Below are 16,220 nucleotides of genomic sequence, written 5' to 3' on the forward strand. Positions count from 1 at the left end.
TCCCGGTGGCTGTGGGTGGTGGGGCGTGGTCTTCCGGGATCGGTAAACTCAGGCCCGTGTAAGTGACAAACAGATGGAGGGTTGTCCCAGCCACACACACCCCTGGAGCAGGCGCTCAAGGGCGCGGCTGGGGTCAGAGGTATACTTTGCACCCCGCAGGGACCCAGGGCTCCCTTACGGACCTGGGTGCCTTTGACGTAGTCATTCTCATCTCCCTGTTCCCATTTCATTCTCCCAGCACCGAGAAGGTCATAACTGAAAACGTTCATGAGCCTTTGCAGCTTGGACATTCTGGGATGGCCCCCACTTCAACTTGACTTCCTAGTCTATAAAATCCTGCCCGTTTTGAGGAGGCCGGAGCCACGGAGGGATGAGCCACCAGAGGCCCAGTGGGGGTAGTAGCACTGCAGGGGGAGCTGGGCAGAGGAGGACGGGGCTGGGGAGGAGGGTGGTAGGAGAGGGAAGGGGCTCGAGGCTTCCTCTTGTTGCTATGAGCCCTCCTGGAAGCTTTGGCTGCTGACGATGGGTCTCCCAGCCGCCCGTTACCCTCCCTTTTGCTAGGCCTTCTCCAGCCCTTTGCATGTGGGCATCTGGAAGGCAGGGATGCGGAAGCCACAATTAAGCGCCTGTAAGCCAGAAGCCAGGGCCTGTGCTTCAGATCAGCTCGCCCCGCTCTTCCGAGAGCCCTTCTCTTACAGGTGCCATTTCTTTCCTATTGGGACATGGGGACGTTTCTCTACTGAGAAGGATTGCATTACTTTTTAAGTCAGGCCACTGTGTGAGCCACCTGGGCTAGGAAGAAGGCAGAATTTCCCTCGGAGAGGTCTGCTCTTTGGGGATACCACCTTTAAGGACGAGAAAACAACCTCCCCTCTAATCCTTCACCCTACCCCCCAGGGGCAGAGGGTCCAGACTCCTGGGAGATAAACTGTCCTGCATTTGAAATCACAGGGATTTTGAATTTCAGGTAACCTGGTAGGGAAGGGTGACGATTCAGAGCTCCGAGCTGGAGAGGAGGAAGATCTGGAGAGAAAGGGGTCCCCGAAACAAGGTGGGATCTAGGAGCTTCTTTCTAGAAACTGCACTGTGGGCCATTCTGCTATTCCCAGAGTTATTCCCAGACCCACACGTCAGTTATGTGCCAGTGTTCCCGGACCTCAGCGAGTGCCTGTCTGGAAAGCCTGCCTTGTAACCACTTTTTGGGGACAGGCTTTCTGGGGGCTCAGAAAAGAGTGCAGGCTCTGATTGTCCTGGGGGCTGAGAACACGGAGACTAAGCTGAATAAGCCCCAGTGAGAGCTGGGGGCAGGCTGCCGGACTGGCCGGGAAAACACCCCCTAAACACCCCCAAAGCTCTAGTTGTAGAATGTTTGGGCGGCTTGCCTCCGGCTTCGTGGCTTCTCTCCAGTGGGATTTGCAGGAACAGTCATGCCTCTTGCTGTCGCCCACAGACTAGCCTGCCATTATTCTTTGCTGAGTGTTTGCGCACTCTGCCTATGTATTTTCTTTAGGCTGGGAAATCAGTATGGAGAAACCAAGATCCCCCTAAAGGAAGCTCCCACTCTCCCGTCTTGCCCTAGGGTCCTTCCGCCTTGAGAGATACATAATAGAAGGGCACACTTAACAGCCCTTACATGTACCAGGCTCTGTCATGTGCGTCCTGACATATATTAATTATCTCATCAAGTTCTTACAGCCAACCCATGAGCTAAGTCCATTACTATCACCCCCATTTTATAGATGAGGAGACTGAGGCATTCCAGATTCCACAAGGTTAACCACTCTCCCTAGTGAACAGCCCTCAAACTGCCCCCTGGGGTGTGTTTCTTGAATTATCTCTGATGAGCCAAGTGTTTCTCATTTGGCCCAATTTCACCCTCCCCCTCCCCCCCCCGCCCCGCCCCCGGGAATATTTGGCAAAGGCTGGACACCATTTTGATTGTCACGACTGGGAGGCCGGGAGGGTGCCACTGGCATCTAGTGGGTTCAGGCCAGAGATGCTTCAGTGAGCAGGACAGCAATCCCCAACAAAGAATTGTCCGGTTATAGACGTCTGTGGAATGAGAAACCCCGGATGAACCAAAGCCTGTATCTACAGCTGTCTGAGAGAAATCCTGGTTTGGTCGTTTCCACCTTAGTGTTTCTCTTCCCTGCTCTGCCCGCTGCCCTCCTGCCTTCTGGCTCAGATCCCTGGGGCATGTGTCTCAGCCTGGAGTCCCACGAAGGGCACAGCCTGGGGCTGGCCGTGTGTGCTTGTGTTTACGTGGGAGGAGAGCTCACGGAGCAGAGTGAGGGGGTGGAGGAAAAGCCAAATCAAGGGTACGGTTGTTGACTTGGCCTCTGTCTACCAGAAGCTCCTGGGGAGTCTATCTCCTTGTGCCCTGCCACCGCCGTGTCGTGGCCCAGAGCTGCTCTGACGGCCCCTAACTGCCCTGCACCTCTGAGCTGCTTTCAGGGCAGGCTCTCCAGGGGACTCATGCCACCGTGGCACAGAGGCCCTGGGACAGGAGAGGAGGTGAACGCCTGCAGGGGGTAGGCTTGCACGAGAGGGGAGGCCGAGGGGGTGTGAGCTGGCTACTAGAGGTACCGCGAGGGACAGACCCTGTGGGCCAGTGCTGAGACCCCCACCACACAATCCACAGACATTGGCCCAGCCCTGCACCCGGCACACCATCATGTAGCTGGGGAAAAAGACAGGATTGTTCCAAACAGTTGATAAGGGCCAGAGGACCCTGCAGTTTCCAGTTTCACAGCCACTTAGCAGTGGTGATGCCAGTCAGAGCTGGAAGGAACTTCAGGGAGTCTTAATCTGATCTCACCTTCTCACTTAGAGATGAAAAGATTCAGATGCATTCATTCACTGAGTCAACAACTGTGCCCACTTTGCTGTAGAGAAGTTAAGTGGCCTCTGAAGGCGGCCTAGGGGTTGAGTGATCCACCATGAGGTCCTAGAGGGGCTCCATGAGGGGTCCCAGAGGACTGGATGGGGCCGGGGGTGGGAGTGCCGGCCCCTCTGCTGACTTACCATACCCCCCCCCCACACACACACAGTGATTCCCTGCTGTTTTGGACACGCCCAGGGAGATCTGGGTCCCTTGCTGGAGTCTTTGCCCATCTCCCCCCAATTGTTAATGGGTATTGATTTGCAAACAAACGCTTAAGTGCAAGAGAGGAGGGTTCTGTTTACAGAAGGGGCATCAATTCTTAGAGAATCCAGAGTCCTAAAGTAACATGAACACTCCTCCTCTTCTGTACTTCTGACTCTGTTTAACCTTGGGCAACTCATCTTTCCTCTCTGGGGCTTAAATTTCCCCAAGTTTTTTTTTTTTTTTTAAGTTTACTTATTTATTTTCAGAGAGAGAGAGAGAGAGAGAGAGAGAGAGTGCGAGAGCATGAGAGCATGAGTGGGGGAGGGGCAGAGAGAGAGGAGAGAGAAAATCCCAAGCAGGCTCCATACTGTCAGCACGGAGCCCGAAGCAGGGCTCGAACTCATGAGCCGTGAGATCATGACCTGAGCTGAAACCAAGAGCCAGATGCTTAACTGACTGAGCCACCCAGGCACCCCAAGTTTCCTCAAGTTTTTAACCCACCCAGAGCCTTCCAGGACAGCTGATTGGTTGAATGCATGAACCCATAAAATGACCAGTGGAAGCAGCCTTGAGGGTAATGTTATCCAATCTCTTGTTTATTTGATTTATTTATTTTAATGTTTATTTATTTTTGAGGGAGAGAGCATGAGCGTGGGAGGGGCAGAGCGAGAGGGGGACAGAGGATCTGAAGCGGGCTCTGCACTGACGGCAGAGAGCCTGGCGTGGGGCTCCAACTCACGAACGGAGAGATCACAATAGTAGCCGAAGTCGGACGTTCAGCAGACTGAGCCACCCAGGCGCCCCTCTAATGCCTTGTTTAAAGATGGGAAAACTAAGACCCGGAGAGAGGAAGAATGAAATGCCCTCCAAACACCCACAAGCAAGTAAAGGAGGCAGAGGTTTAACCAATACAAGGTGAGGAGTGTGAGGGCAGGGGTATGTGCCAGGGACACAAGCATCAGGAGAGGGGCATGATGTAGTCTATCCAGGCTGCTCGGGACGGTGGGAACGCGGTTGAAAATAGCCTTAGATTCCCCCAGATGCCACAGAGGGATCTGCCCGCATCGCATTTCCTCCCTCCCTCCCCTTCTGTGACCATCGGGGTTCTCCGCTGCCCCTGGGCTCGACCGTCTGGAGCAGATATGGGCCCTCACAGGATCCAGGGAGGCTGGAGAAAAAGGCAGGAACCACAGGCCGGCAGGAAGACAGCTGAGGTCATGTGACAGGACACCGTGGTCATCAGGGTGGACACCAGATGCCGCCACTGGCCCTGTTGCCTCTGCTGCTGGGGGCCGTGGTGCCACGTCGGGCAGCAGGACTTCTGCCCTGCCCTGCTTCCAGGCGTCATTCGTTCTAGACCTAAAGCCCTGGTGGGAACATCCACCCCCTGAACTTAGGGCACCTGCTGCCGCCTGGCTGCCCAGGTGGAGGAGAGAAAATCCAGGGCTTTTAAGCTCTTCTGGAGGAGGTGGGGCTACCCTTCCCCAGGACTCACCCAGTGGCCCATTCCTGACACGTGGAAAGGTGGTCCAGATACAAGGTCCGTCCTGCTGTTGGTTTGTGCATTCCTGGCTTCCCCTTACCCACCTGTGTAGGACAGGGTCTAGGCCACAGAGAGCTCGTAGCCCATGACAAGGCAGCATGGGACCACGTGGGGATGCCAGCCTGGCTACAGGGCTGACCTCTTCCATTCTAGGGGTGCTGGAGAGGAGAGGGTGGCCCGGTGCCCGTCTCAGTGGGCATTCTGACCTTGGTGCTCTGCAGCATCCCAAAGAGGCCGAGACCAAAAAACACTTCATTAGGAAAAAAGGGTCTGCTGCAAAGTAGGCAGGCACTCACTCTACCCACAAACTCTGCAGCGAACCACTGAGGACCCCAAGATCACAGGAGGGCCCCCAAATTGTGCAGTCCCTTGTCTTCCCTCGGTGCTAAAGACGGTCGTAAACAGTAGCCAACGACGTGCATGGGTCTGCACCTTGCTTTTCCACTCTTAGCATTGAGTCCCGGAGATTGTTCCGGATCAGAGCAGTAGGATTCTTACTCTTTGTGATGACTGCAGAATATGCCTTATTTATTTATGTCCTTTTTGATGGAAAGTCCAATGGTTTCCATGCTTAGCTTTTAAAAACTGTTTGTGGTTTGTTTTTGTACATGTATGTGACTGTATTTGCAGTATAAATTCCTAGGAATAGAATGCATGGATCAAATGCGCATTAAGAATGTTGCTAGAGGGGCGCCCGGGTGGCTCCGTGGGTTGAGCATCTGCCTCTTGGTTTTGGCTCAGGCCACGATCTTGCGGTTGGTGGGTTCGGGCCCTGCGTCAGGCTCTGCTCTGATAGTGCTTGGGCTTCTCTCTCTCTCCCTCTCGCTGCCCCTCCCCTGCTCACTCTCTCTCTCAGAATAAATAAATACACCTAAAAATAATTCAAAAAATGTTGCTAGATAGGGCCAAATTGCTCTGGAGTCGAGGCTGTATCGATGTGCACTCACATACAAGAATGAGACGAAAGCACATGTCCCACAACCCAGGGTATTTGGAACGGGTGGGGAGGTAGGGGAGATCGAATGAGTTTGCCAGCCTGGGCTCCTCAGACCCCACCAGAATGGCACTGTCCAGTGTTGGCCAGGCAAATACCTCATAGTTCTCTGGCTGCATGAGAAATGTTAATTTTCTGAATGCAAAGTGTTTTGTCAGAAGCTTTTCCTTCCTGATGGTAGAGTTGGTCTGGAGGGCCTCTGTCAGCCCTTAAGGTGAGGGCTGTCAGGGTGAAGGAGAGACAGCAGAACTTTCCTCTGGCCATACACTTCCTTGCATTTAAAGTTGATTGGCCCTTTGGCAAGCTCGGTGCTCAGCCAACAGGAAATGGCAGTGGCCCAGAAAGGCACGCTCACGGGCTCCGTGAAGCCACGTGGCCACACGTGCATCCAGCCACGCATGCATACCTCCACCCTTGCATCCACCCATCCCTTCTTCCAGGCAACACCTGCTCTGGGTTAGGCACTGTTCTAGGTGCCTGGAGATCTATGAGGTGAGGGGGCGGGGGGAGGGGACGCAGAAATGCAAATGAGTGGCAACACTGCGATGTCTTTCGTGCTGACACAGAAGGTTGGTTCCAATGGATCCCATTTACTGAAGGCCCACAGTGTGCTGGGCCCTTGTCAGGTACGTGGGATGCAGAAGTGGTGAAAAAAATGGCCATCTGTCCCTTAAGGGGAGATCAGGGTCCCCTAGGGAGGAAGGAGAGTCACGCGAAGAACCATTGTCAGGGAAAGGTACTCCATGCTGTAGGAGCCCCGAAGAAAGGGACTGCTTCTTGCTGGGGGTGAGAGAATGTCACATTCTTTTATTTGCTTTAAATCAAATTAAACTGGCTGTGGCCCCCATTTGTCAGCATAGATAAGAAATCCGTATCTGTCATGTTTGGGGAGGGCCTCTCCCAGGGTGGATGTTCAGGAGAAAGCCCTCTGGCCTTCTGTCTCCTTGGTCCCATTCCACCAGGTGTGGTCCCTCTGCTTCCTTTCAGGCTGAAGCAGGAGGTCAGGAGCCAAGGTCAGGAGCCTCAGGATTTAAGGTCAGCCTCCCTACACACTGCCTATGTGGGGCTTGCTGTCTTGCTGTGTGACCTTGGGCAGGCCATTTACCTCTCTAGGCCTTGCTTTGTGTTTAGGTAAGATGATGATGATAACAGTACTTAATTCCTAGGGTACTGTAAAGATTAAGTAAGCTACGCAAGCGAAAACCTCGGCATAGGATCTGACACGGGATAAACGCAGAAGAAACGCTCGCCATTATTGTTATCCTTACATGAGGAGGAGTGGAAGGAACTCAAGACAGCTACTTTACAAAGCCCTAATGTGTATTTCAAGACCAAGTGGGAAGATCTATTGTCGTCTTCTTTCTTTGCCCTTCAGCTTAGAACTGGCCATCCGCTCTTCAGGCATCCCGTGGGTACCCTGGAGGGGATGGTGTGCTGGGCTGTGCCTTCTGGACAGAGGCACCTGCTTCGCCAGCCGCCGTGAGTATTGGCAGCAATGGTGCAACGAATTCAGCCTTCTCTGGGAACCGCCTTCAGCTGGAGGCCGATGCCTTGCTCAAGCCCATGCCCTTGCTGGGAGCAGCCCACGTTCTACGGGACGGGAGTTGGGGAAGTCCAGCCCTCTTGCCTCAATTTGAGAAAACTCTGAAGGGCCGTGTCGCGCAGAGCCAGCTCAAAGGGCTGGCTGAGGACTCTGTTGTGACTGCATCTCATGCAACTCTGCCCTCGGCCCAGTCTTGCTCCCGCACTCCCTTGCAAGTGTCAGCGGCTCGCAGGCCGACCCGACCCAAGACACCCCTCATGCGTTTTCTCCACGGCTATTTGTTTCCTCCCGTGACACTGGGGAACTTCATGAGGGCAGGAACTATATGTCCTCCTCACCACTGTCCACGGCGCGTAGCACAGAGCAGCACAGCACATTCCAGGTGCTGTCATTCCAGGTGCTGTCAGACCCAGGGGAGAATATGCCCCCATAAGAGGATTGCCTTCCCGGAGGTGGTAGCTTCCGAGCTGAGTCTCGTGTTAGCCTCAGTACCAACTTGACTGGCCAGCTAAGTACAGAGGATTCGGCTTAGGCGAGAGGCTCCAAGAATGACACCCATCAATCAGTCTGCAGGTTCTGGCACTTCCGAGCTCCCAATGCCCTCCAAGGGACAGCCGGCTGCAGCGTGAAGGATGAGAATTCACAGGCGGTGAATACCCACACTTGGGTAGATGATTCCACCAGTGCAGAGTTTGGCCGTGTGGAAGATCAAGCTATCCCTGGGGGTGTCCCACCGAAAGAGCAGGAAGATTGGGGCACAGTTATCTCCAATGCAGACTCTGGTGGAGGGTGCGTGGGAGGGTGGGTGAAGCCTTTGCAAAGGCACCTCTGGAGCTGAGGTGAAGTTTGGGGAGAGCCGGACACACAGATTGGACTGGCACGGAGGTAGAGAGAAGAGCCGGAACTGAGGAAGCCAGCTGGATAAAGCTGAGTGAGAGGAGAAGGCTGAAGATCCATCCTGGGGTGGGGGGAGGGACGGAGGAGGAGGGCAATGTTGGCCAAGAGGGGAGGGTCGAGGGAGAAGGGAAACAGAGGAGGAGAGCCAAGGGGGGTCTCCAAAGTCAGAAGGGTCAAACGTTGCTTGGATGTCAGGGGGCGTAAGCCAAGGGGAGCCAGGGGCTTGATTTGGGGAGGTCCCTGGGGGCCTTTCGAAGGCTGGCTGGGGAAGTAATTGAGAGCACGGGTTCTAGAATCAGAGCTGGGTTCAGGTTGTAGCTCTTTCATTTGCTCCTTGTGCGACCTTGAGTGAATCACTTCACCTCTCTTCTCTGTCTGGACCCACATAAAATGGGGTCGTCACAGGGACTAAAGGACACAATAATTGGGGGAACCCTTGACACGGTGCCTTGCAGTGGGGTGTGGCCGTCCCCGGCAGTCGGCATCACCGCCAGGTAGAGCAGTTTCTATGGAGGGCAGGGGTGGGGAGGTGAGGATACTTAAGAGGGGACCAGGGTGAGATGGACTTTGTGGGGCTGGGGCCCAAGTTTACTGCCCAGGGGAGGGGCCCAGGAGCCACCAGAGCCTAAGATTCAAAGGCAGAAAGGGGCAGCTGATCCTGAAGGCGTGGCAGATGCGCAGGTGCAGAGAAGGGAGAGCCTGGAAGCATCCCTGGGTCCCTTCAGGCGTGGAGGAAGCAGGGCCCCTCGTTGGTAGTGGCATGGAAGTGACATGGAAGCCATTTCCCCTCATCATGGGTCTGCTCACAGTCATGAAATATGGGATGACACTGGATTTGGTCATTAAGTAAATGGGATAAAGAAATAATTGAAAAATGGATCCCTGCCCGGAAGGAGTGGAATTGTTCCCTGTGCTATTGTTGTCCGTGCCCTCTGAGTAATCTGCAAAGCCAGGCAAGTAAGGACGTCAGGCTTAGGTGTGATGAGACACTCTGCCTTGAAAAAAGCCTGAAATTACCCATGACAGCTGAAGAGCCTTTGTCTCCTGAGCAGAATGAAAGGGGGAAAAAATAAAAAAAACACGCTGAGTGTTTCCTGGGGTGGGAAGAAAGGGAAGGATGGGAGGACAGTCACAAGGAGTGCTTGAACATGAAACCCACACCCCGGTGCGTTCCCAGTCAGGGCGGGGCTGTGCTCACCCCACCCCCCCAGCCACTGGGGAGTGGCCAGGGGGCTGGGATGAGGGGGTCTCTCAGGCTGGAGGGGCCAGGGGTGGGGACTGGAGGGGGTGGCCCAGGATTTCACCTGCAAGTCCATTTACCTGTCTCTTGGCCCCTGCAATTTACAACCCCACGCTCAACCCACAGCACATGCGCCAGACCAGAGCCACTCCTTCTCATCGTGGGCGGAAAGTTGGGGTTATGATTATTCATGACACAGCCCTGGGAGGAAGAACTGGTTTTTTTTGTAGAGGTGGGCTGGGGGAAAATAGATGGAACCCCCCCCATTTCTAGCACCCCAAATCCTATATGAAGAACCCAGACTGTTGTACCCAAATGCCACTCCGTGTACCTCTCTGCTGCCTCAGACCTGGCCTGACGTTCCAGCCGCACACCTCATGCGGGGGCTTATAGCCTGGACCCCATTCCACACTCTCCCACCTCTGACTCTTAAAGGCCCCTTGTGCCTTGATGTCAACAAGCACTGAATTAGACGCCTACCTGCCAGTGTTTAAAAAGTTTTCTCTGGGCTCCTGGGTGGCTCAGTCGGTTAAATGCCTGACCTTGGATCAGGTCATGATCACACGGTTCTTGGGTTCGAGCCCCGCGTCGGGCTCTGTGCTGACAGCTCGGAGCCTGGAGCCTGCTTCAGATTCTGTGTCTCCCCCTCTCTCTGCCCCTCCCCTGCTCAGTGTGTGTGTCTCTCAAAAATAAATAAACATTAAAAAAAATATATAAAAAAAGGTTTTCTCTTCCTCCCTTTATTTATTTATTTATTAAAAAAATTTTTTTAAATGTTTATTTATTTTTGAGACAGAGAGAGACAGAGCATGAGCAGGGGAGGGGCAGAGAGAGAGGGAGACACAGAATCGGAAGCAGGCTCCAGGCTCTGAGCTGTCAGCACAGAGCCCGACGCGGGGCTCGAACTCGCGAACTGTGAGATCATGACCTGAGCCGAAGTCGGACGCTTAACCGACGGAGCCACCCAGGCGCCCCTCTTCCTCCCTTTAAATAAAGTCAGGGGTCACCTCAGACAGAGGTTTCCAACTTCAGTCAGACACATAGGACCGCCCCTCCGTTTTTCCATTTCTTAGATCAGCGTGTCCCACGGGTTCGTGAGTGTACGTAGCATGAGGCTCACTTTGTGCACTTGTTCAAAATGCAGATCCTTGGGCCTCGCCCCAGGGCCACGGAAGCAGAACTCCCCACCAGAACTGTAGTTAAGTAACTGTATGCTTGACTCAAGGGACAAGCGCTGTGTCGACACCTAGATACAGATTGCCCTCCGTGAAATAGCTACGTGCAGAAAGAGTTGTGAAATGGTCCCCGGCTTTACAAAAAAAAATGAAAGACATGGAAATTCCCCCAATAAGATATGCACGGATCTGTTGTTCATAAACAGAGCAGAACAGTTTGCTGAAAGATAAAAGCGGGATGAGCCAGCCAGTAATGGAGAAAGAGGGGGTTTTTACAAAATCAGGTTTTCCTCACCCCACGTCCATTGGATGTCCGTACGAGCAAATCACTGGTCGTGTAGCAAAAAGAAAAAAAGTGCAGTCGGCTTGTGCACACGCATTAGTGGCTCTCTGTACCCTGAAGGAAATGGAAGGAGAGAGAAAACTGTGGGAGGGTCACCAGGATGTGGTAGACCCCTCCTGCCTGCTGTTGGGACGCAGCGGTTCTGTGTACACGCTCCCGGAGAGACTGCGTAAGCGCTGCCTTTCCCACTGCCTTTGTCCGGGTCTGAATCTGGCTCCCCACAGCTCCTAATGAGTAGCCTGTGCCTCTTAACGGAAAACCTCACTGTCCCCTCTTGTCCTGCCCCTTCCACACGGATGTGAGAGTTGTTCTCGGACCTGCCCCTGTCCCTGTTCTCACGGGCCATGGCCCATGCTGGAACCTTCCCAGCTGCTCACAGAAGAGGTACCTGCTCTGGCCCAAGGGAGCAGCTGAGCAACACCCATCGCTTGGATACATCAGGCTGGGGAAGCCGTGGACGAGATGTCTGTGATCTGTCTCAGGCTTTTTTTTTTTTTTTTTAAGTTGATGTTTATTTATTATGAGAGAGAGAGGAAGAGAGCAAGCAGGGGAGGGGCAGAGAGAGAGAGAGAGAGAAGGAGACAGAATTCCAAGCAGGTTCTTCACTGTCAGCACAGAGCCCAACGCGGGGCTTGAACCCATGAACCAGGAGATCATGACCTGAGCCGAAGTCAAGAGTCAGGTGCTCAACCGACTGAGCCACCCAGACGCCCCTGTCTCAGGCTTTTATGTTTCTTTTGCCTTTCTGGCTAGAGCCCTGATGGGTCCCTCTGCCTGGTCCTCACCCACCCCAATCCGTCTTGCTATGGCTTGTTCATTTCCTTGGTCTTAACTGTCACTCTAACCCTCTAAGCCCAGCTGCCTCCCTGACCCAGCTCCTGTCTCGTTGCTTCCAGGTCCCATATTCCTTTTATTCACATTTAAAAATTTATCTACATCCAAGAAAATCCACACTTGCTTGGTGCATGAATTTTGATAAATGCATATCGTCATATACTTACCCCATAATCAATTTACAGAACAGCTCCAGTCCCCACCATGACCTCTTGCTGTCCCTTTAGCGTCATTTCCTCCCCTAGCCTCTAGCCCCTGACAACTACTGATTTGTTCCTATACTCTTGCCTTTTCCAGAATGTCATAAGATGTCCATGACATTTTCCAGAATGTCATGGAATCATACAGTACGCAGCCCTTCGAGTCTGGCTTCTTTCACTCAGTGTAATGCATTTGAGATTCATCATGTTGTAGCCTGTGTATCAGCAGTTCATTTTTTAATTTCTATTTCTACTTTATTTTTTAATTGCTGAGCGGGGTTTTGTCGTCTGCATGTACTACAGTTTGTTTATCCATCCACCGCTTGAAGGACGTGGAGGGTTGTTTCCAGTTTTGGGGTGATTACGGATGCAGCCACTATAAACGTTTTTGTGGGAACCTATGTTTTGTTCCTCTTGGATAAGTACCAAGGACTGGGATTGCTGGGTCATGTGGTAAATTGTGTTTAACACTGTCAGAAACTGCCAGGTGGCCGAACCACTTTGTATGTATGTACACACAAGAAATGGGTGAGAGTTTGTATGAGAGTATATATATGCACACGTACATACATATATATATATATGCACACGTACTTATATTTGTATGTATGTATACACAGTATGTGAGAATATGTATATATACACACACATATTTGTATTTGCATAAACATGCGTGAGAATGTGTATGTAGGTAGACACACACAAATTTGCTTTTGTTATGTCTGTATACGCAAGCAATTGCACAGGCTAAGACCTCTGAAACAATGTGAAATAGGCGTGGTGAGTGGACATCGTTTCCTCGTTCTTGATCTCAAGGACAAGCTTTCAGTCTTTCACCATAAGGCATGACATTACTTGTCTGCTTTTGTAAGTGCCCTTAATCAGGTTAAAGATGTCCTTTTCCATTCCTAGTTGGCTGACCGTTTACTTTTTATCGTGAACGAGTATTGAAATTTGTTACATGTGTGTCCTGCATCTATTTTGATTATCACGCGTGTTTTCTTTAGTCTCTTGATTTGGTAAATTGTTTTGACTGATTTTTGGATGTTGAGCAAACCTTGCATTCCTGTGATGAATGCCAGGTGGCCATGTGTTACCCTTTTTACATCGTGTTGGATTCAATTTTCTAACAGTTCATAGATTTTTCCATCTATGTTCATTTTTTCATTCCCAATTTTAGAAATTTCTGTTTTCTTTGTTTCTTGGTCAAGTTGGCTAGACATTTATCAATGTTATTGATCTTAGAGAAACAGCTTTTGGTTTCATTGATTCTATTGTTGTTGTTTCCTAGAGAAAAAGAAAGAGAGAGAGAGCGGGGGAGAGAGGCAGAGGGGGAGAGAGAGAATCTTAAGCAGGCTCCACGGTCACGAGGCAGATGCAAGCCTGGATCCCATGACCTTGGGATCATGACCTGAGCCTAAATCAAGAGTTGGGTGCTCAACCAACTAAGCCACCCAGGTACCCCGATTCTATTGTTTTTAATATATTGTTTCAGTGAAAGAATTTGTTTTCTGATGTTATCTTTATTATCTCCTTCTTTCTGCTTTCTTTCAGTTTAATTTGTTCTAATTTTTCTTTTCTTTTCTTTTCTTTTCTTTTCTTTTCTTTTCTTTTCTTTTCTTCTTTTCTTTTTAAGTAGGCTTCACGATCAGCATGGAGCCCAATGCAGGGCTTGAATTCACCACCCCGAGATCAAGACCTGAGGTGAGATCAAGAGTCAGAGACTCAGGGGCACCTGGGTGGCTCAGTCAGTTGAGTGTCGAACTCTTGGTTTCCTCTCAGGTCATAATCTCGTGTTTGTGGGTTCAAGCCCCATATCTAGCTCTGTGCTGGCAGTGTGGAGCCTGCATGGGATTCTCTCTCTCTCCTTCTCTCTCTGCCCCTCCCCCTTGTGACTCTCTCTGTCTCTCTCTTTATTTTTTATTTATTTATTTATTTTTTAACATTTATTTATTTTTGGGACAGAGAGAGACAGAGCATGCAGAGAAAGGCGTGATGACGCTCATTTCATCGATTTAGGATCCGAGGAACAGAAAGGGCGAGCAGCTTACCCAGAGTGACACAGCCGGGTGGGGGTGAGGCTGAAGCTGGAACCCAGCTGTGACTCCAAGGCCTCCCCTAAGACATCAGAGGACCGACTGTCTCTGGATGCTTCCGTCTCTACTTTTCTCCCGTCCCAACAATGACGATGACTGTGCCAATATGTACAACTTACTGGGCTCTTGGTACGCGTCAGGTACTCCTCTTTTTTTTTCAACGTTTTTTTTTTTTTTTTTAATTTATTTTTGGGACAGAGAGAGACAGAGCATGAACGGGGGAGGGGCAGAGAGAGAGGGAGACACAGAATCGGAAACAGGCTCCAGGCTCTGAGCCATCAGCCCAGAGCCCGACGCGGGGCTCGAACTCCCGGTCCGCGAGATCATGACCTGGCTGAAGTCGGACGCCTAACCGACTGCGCCACCCAGGCGCCCCTCTGTCTCTCTCTTTAAATAAATAAGCTTAAAAAATAAAAAAAAAGTCTGACACTCAGGCTTAGAACCCCTGTTCTAATTTTTCTAATTAAAGTTCGAAGCTAAGATTATTTTACTTATGTATGTATGTATGTATGTATGTATTTACATATTTATTTATGAGAGAGAGAAAGGCACTACTGAGTGAGGGGTACAGACAGAGGGGGAGAGAGAGGGAGAGAGAGAGAGGGAGAGAGGGAGACAGAGAGAGAATCCCATACAGGCTCTGCTCTGTCAGCGCAGAGTCCAAAGTGGGGCTCAAGCTCACAAACTGTGAGATCATGATGTGAGCACAAGTTGGATGCTTAACTGACTGAGCCACCCAGGTGTCCCGGAAGCTACGATTATTGATGTGAGATCTCTTTTTTCCCTAATATAACCACTTAATGCTATAAACTTCCCTAGATGTGTTACTTTAGCTACTTCTCATACGTTTTGATGTATTGTTTTCATTCAATTCAAAATATTTTCAAATTTCCCTGGTGGTATCATCTATGACCTATGAATAACTTTACAAGTTATGTTGTTTATTTTTTAATGGCTTATCTATTTATTTTGAGGGAGAGAGAGAGAGAGAGAGAGAGTCCTAGCAGGCTCCGTGCTGTCAGCACAAAGCCTGAAGTGAGAACATGGGGCTCGATTCCATAAACCACGAGACCATGGCCTGAGCTGAAATCAAGAGTCAGACCCTCAACTGACTGAGCCACCCCGGCCCCCCAGGAAAGATTTTTATCCTCTATATTCTAAGCGGCTAGATTTGCAAGATAAGGTCAGGCCTACAAATAAAAGTTAGGGAGTCATTGCTTACAGGTGGAGACCTTAACAATGAGTGAACTCTCAAGGGAGTTTGCGAAGCCTTCCAGAAAGCAGCGGTACCGGTGAGGGATGCCAATGTCAGGAAACAAAGAGTCGTTAGCCTCCTCATGCCAGACACCCATCCGAATTCACCTGATTGGAACAGTCTGGGTGCCAAGAAGATACATATTTATTTTTTTTTAATTTTTTTTAACGTTTATTTATTTTTGAGACAGAGAGAGACAGAGCATGAAGGGGGGAGGGGCAGAGAGAGAAGGAGACACAGAATCGGAAGCAGGCTCCAGGCTCTGAGCCATCAGCCCAGAGCCTGACGCGGGGCTCGAACTCACGGACCGCGAGATCGTGACCTGGCTGAAGTCGGACGCTTAACCGACTGTGCCACCCAGGCGCCCCAAGAAGATACATATTTAAAAAAATTGGAGGGTGTTATGGGTTGAGTTGTGTCTCCCCAAATGATATGTTAAAGCTCTAAACCCTGGTATCTACTAATGCGACCTTATTTGGAAATAGCATCCTTGCAGATGTAATCAAGTTAAGATGAGGTCATTAGGATGGGTCCTAATCCAATATGTCCTCATAAGAAGAGAGAAATTTGGACGCAGACTCACAGGAAGAATGTCATGTGACAACAGAGGCAGAGACTGGAGACAGGCTGTCACATTGAAGGCTGCAGCCAAAAACTAGGAAGAGACAAGGCAGGATTCTCCCCTGCCACGTTCAGAAGGAGCAGGCCCTTATCTACACTTTGAGTTTGCAATTGTAGCCTTCAGGATTTCTGATGGTTTAAGCCACCCAGACTGTGGGACGTTGTTCTGACGGCCCTAGAAAACTAGTCCAGAGTGGGCAAGCTCCTTTTTCGGAGAAGCGTTCTGGTCTTCTCCCATGCAGAGTGAAATAACAATGGCTAACATTTATTGATCACTTCTGACGGGCCAGGCACTGTTCTGAGCACATCACATGATTAACTCCTGTAATGAGAGTGTTCTCATTATCCCCAGTTCCCTGTGTTCCCCAAATCCTTGCTATCTGTAGACCAC

Source organism: Felis catus, chromosome C1, assembly GCF_018350175.1.
Source record: "Felis catus isolate Fca126 chromosome C1, F.catus_Fca126_mat1.0, whole genome shotgun sequence".
NCBI lineage: Eukaryota > Metazoa > Chordata > Mammalia > Carnivora > Felidae > Felis > Felis catus.